Source organism: Eurytemora carolleeae, unplaced genomic scaffold, assembly GCF_000591075.1.
Source record: "Eurytemora carolleeae unplaced genomic scaffold, Eaff_2.0 scaffold1376, whole genome shotgun sequence".
NCBI lineage: Eukaryota > Metazoa > Arthropoda > Copepoda > Calanoida > Temoridae > Eurytemora > Eurytemora carolleeae.
Window position 1 is genome coordinate 86,229 of NW_019397270.1, and position 4,495 is coordinate 90,723.

Below are 4,495 nucleotides of genomic sequence, written 5' to 3' on the forward strand. Positions count from 1 at the left end.
CAAAAGCCACGTCTCATAGTGATCCTCTTTTCCTTAAGTATAAGATTCTAAAGATTAATGATCTGGTAGACTTTAACCAAGCTATATTTATGTATAAATATACACATGAACTACTTCCTGCATCTTTTGAAAATATTTTTAAAAAGCTTGGAAACTTTGAAAGATCTCTTAACTATCAATTTGTCAATTCTCAAAATGTGCTCATCACAGTATTTACCATCAAGCTCTCTTCTTCAGATGTTGAATGACCTGCCCCTTGACTTAAAAAGAAGCAACTCTCTAAGTATATTTAAAAATAGAGTACTAAATTCTCTTTTTGAAAATTACATTACAATGTGTTATAAACCGAATTGCTATGCATGTAAAACTAATTAGATATGTTTTAATATGCTTTATATTTGTTGTGTACATGTCTGAAAATTACTTTAAACTGTAGTTGTTCTAATTAATGTATAAACTATTTTGCATAAGATAAAATCGCACCCTCATCTCTAATAGTTCTCCTTCAATCTATTTAATTGAAATGTTTTGTTATCATTATTAAAATTAGATGGAAAAAATAATCAAAACAGCCAAGAGCTATTTTCCACCTAATTGCTTTATACTTGTACTGTTAATATAATCATCAATTTGTAATTGTAAACTCGTTCTGTACGCAGATACATGTATTTTAGCAATAAACTTTATCTTATCTTATCTTATCTTACTGCCTGGTTCCTTATTCATGAGTTCTTACATTTATAAACTTCTGTCTTTCTAAACCAAATCATTGAATAAGGCAGAAGACTTAATTTAAACTTGGGATCGTTAAAATTGAAGAGTTTCAAGTCGTCTATCTAATCCTATTCACTATAGGTAACCCTGTACCACTCTAAATAATGTGTACAGTTCTTTTAATACCAAGCGAATCTATCATTTAATTTAACGTAAAAAGTGTGAATTGTGATGCAGTTTGGGTTCAAGTGTGTAAACTCTAGTTGTTGCCAGGTCCATCTGTCATGGCGCCTGGCGCCTCTCTAAACCTGACTTAGGCGCCATGTAAGCAGCTTCAAAGGCTCAGTTATCCTTGGTGCACAGACCTGTACGCACAGTTATTCTTTATGCTTTATTCTTTATTCTTAGCACAGTTATTCTTTATTCTTTATTCTAAGCACTGTTATTCCTTATTCTTTATTCTTAGCATAGTCATTCTTTATTCTTAGTACAGTTATTCTTTATTCTTAGCACAGTTATGCTTTATTCTTGGCACAGTTATACTTTATTCTTTATTCTAATCACTGTTATTCTTTATTCTTTATACTAAGCATATTTATTCTTTATTCTTAGCACAGTTATTCTTTATTCTTAGCACAGTTATACTTTATTCTAAGCACAGTTGTTCTTTATTCTTTACTCTAAGCACAGTTATTCTTCATTATGTATTCGAAGCATAGTTATTCTTTATTCTTAGCACAGTTATTCTTTATTTTAGCACAGTTATACTTTATTCTAAGCACAATTGTTCTTTATTCTTTATTCTAAGCACAGTTATTCTTCATTATTTATTCTTTATTCTTAGCACAGTTATTCTTCATTCTTTATTCTTTATTCTTAGCACAGCTATCCTTTATTGTTAGTTCAATATTTCTTTATTCACAGTTTATTTATTATTTATTTTTAAATTTTTAAAAATACCTCAAAGTTGACAATAAAAAGGTTCTTAAAATGAAATCTCAAAGTAATTTTATGCGACCCTATTTTGAAAATTTGCCCGATTCAGAACGGTTTCCTTATTTTTATCTGAAAATTGATAACTTTCTATTGCAGTAAAAGAATTTGTGCAGCCGAGCGAATGCATGTCTTTTCAATAAAGAAACGACAATATCTTCCTCATTGTATGATGATGAACTAATAAATGGTACTATCGGGAATATACCGTTTTATATGGAGTGGTATTTCAAATATGATTGAGTGGTCCAGAGTCCTTGTATTTCCAATGTGATCGAGTGGTCCAAAGTCCCTGTATTTCAAATATGATTGAGTGGTCCAGAGTCCCTGTATTTACAATGTGATTGAGTGGTCCAGAGTCCCTGTATTTCCAATGTGATTGAGTGGTCCAAAGTCACTGTATTTCCAATGTGATCGAGTGGTCCAGAGTCCCTGTATTTCCAATGTGATTGAGTGGTCCAGAGTCCCTGTATTTCCAATGTGATCGAGTAGTCCAAAGTTCCTGTATTTCCAATGTGATCGAGTGGTCCAAAGTCCTTGTATTGCCTAATTGGTTTGATATGCTTATAAAACGTGATGCTTGAGTAAAGATAACAACGGTAAAATTATTATATTTACCAGATATTTAGCAAAATGTGCAGATTAACACACAGTTAGCCATCGGGCCGTTAGATAGATAGATAGATAGATAGATGGATTCTTAGATAGATAGATACATATAAGATAGATAGATTTATAGATATATTATGATAATTAGACAACTTGATTGAATTTTCGCATGTTTTAACTATTTTTTTTGCCATCTTCCGATCAAGTTATAGATGGATAGATAGATAAATAGAAAGATAGATTTTAACAATTTGATTTTTTCAGATTTTTGTTGGACTGGCAAGCTTTAGAGCTTGCAAAACCAACAAAATATCAACTTGAAACCCAAAACTAAACAAAAGTGAGTAATCTTTAATAACATTACTTTACAGGAATTTTAAAAGAATTTTAAGGGTTTCCAAGACCGATTTTGCAAAAAAACATCCAAAGCGCAGCGAGGGATATTTTTAACGCAAAACTTGCCAGGAAACCCTTAGAGAAGCTAAATATTTAATTTTCCGAAATACTCAGTTGTTTCATTAACATTTAATTTTATCGTATTTTGATATGAAAATGAGCAAATTTTTTTACGAAAGAGTTGAATGCGGTAGAAACAATATGTTATATATTTTTAATTATAATATTCAATTTGTACAAAGTTATACCAACTTATTTTGAGAGTGTGATTTTTTTTTCTGAAAAAGATTTAGGAATTTAGAATTTATTTTTAGAACTCCATGGACAGAGTTTATAAAGAAGAATCCAATTATTCAACACCGCTGTAAATCGAATAGATTCAAAGGTAAATAAAAATGTAGTTTTCTTTCCTATGACCCCATTTTCTGCCCTTAGGGACTGTAAGAGTAATTTCAATTAACCCTCCATGGAAAGATTTCAATGCCCCAATTTACAACGATACCCTTAAAAGCTTTGTATGATCAAGTAAGAATTAGATATCCACTGTTTTAGTTTTTGATAACTGTTTACTGTCATTTGTGGGTTCCCTGGAAAAGTGTCTAGCGCATTTATTGCTTTTGAAAAAAGTAATCAGAATTAAACACTTTTCGAGTCTGAAAAAACGACAGTATCTTCCATATTTTTGATCAGATTAAGGTTTCTGGAATGAGGTCGGTAGAATAAGGTTTTAAATGGTCAAATGGTCTGTAAGCGTATTTACAAGTGACCCATCAAAGGTAAATGAAAATGTAGTTTTCTTCCCTATAACCGCATTTTCTGCCCTTAGGGACTGTAAGAGTAATTTCAAGTGACCCTTCATGCAAAGATGGCAATGCCCCAATTTACAACGATACCCTTGAAAGCTTTGGCTGATCAAGTAAGAATTAGATATCCACTGTTTTAGTTTTTGATAACTATTTACTGTCATTTGTTGGTTCTCTGCAAAAGTGACTAGCGCATTTATTGCTTTTGAAAAAAGTAATCAGAATTAAACACTTTTCGAGTCTGAAAAAACGACAGTATCTTCCACATTTTTGATTAGATTAAGGTTTCGAGAATGAGGTCGGTAGAATAAGGTTTTTAATGGTCAAATCGACTGTAAGCGTACTTTCAAGTGACCCACCATGTAAATTGGGAAGTGCCATCTTAGCATACGCCGACGTTCTCTAAAACCTTATTTGACCGACTAATCAACTTTTTGAACCGACTGATTTATTGTACTTAAAATACTGCTTACTGTAACTCCATGTTAAATTAATCCCATTAAAATATTTTCCATTCAACGATTACAAGTTATGTTCTTTTTTCCATTCAACAATTACACATTATATGTTCTTTCTTCCATTCAACAATTACACGTTATGTTCTTTCTTCTGCTATTAAACAATTACACATTATTTTCTGTCTTCCATTCAACAGTTACACGTTATGTTCTGTCTTCCATTCAACAGTTACACGTTATGTTCTTTCTTCCATTCAACAGTTACACATTATGTTCTTTCTTCCATTCAAAAATTACACGTTATGTTCTGTCTTCCATTCAACAATTACACGTTATGTTCTGTCTTCCATTCAACAATTACACGTTATGTTCTTTCTTCGATTCAACAATTACACGTTATGTTCTGTCTTCCATTCAACAATTACACGTTATTTTCTGTCTTCCATTCAACAGTTACACGTTATGTTCTTTCTTCAATTCAACAATTACACGTTATGTTCTGTCTTCCATTCAACAATTACA

At 31.4% G+C, this 4,495-nt stretch overlaps 1 long non-coding RNA gene across 1 annotated transcript in view; it reads left to right on the forward strand.

Annotated features, from left to right (window-relative positions):
• Positions 1-2,576: 2,576 nt before the first annotated feature.
• Positions 2,577-4,495, forward strand: part of LOC111713171 (uncharacterized) — a 3,535-nt gene continuing 1,616 nt past the window's right edge. Inside the window, exons 1-2 of the long non-coding RNA XR_002767616.1 lie at positions 2,577-2,656; positions 3,027-3,097. This is a non-coding gene — a long non-coding RNA (uncharacterized LOC111713171). The remainder of the gene's footprint in view (positions 2,657-3,026; positions 3,098-4,495) is intronic.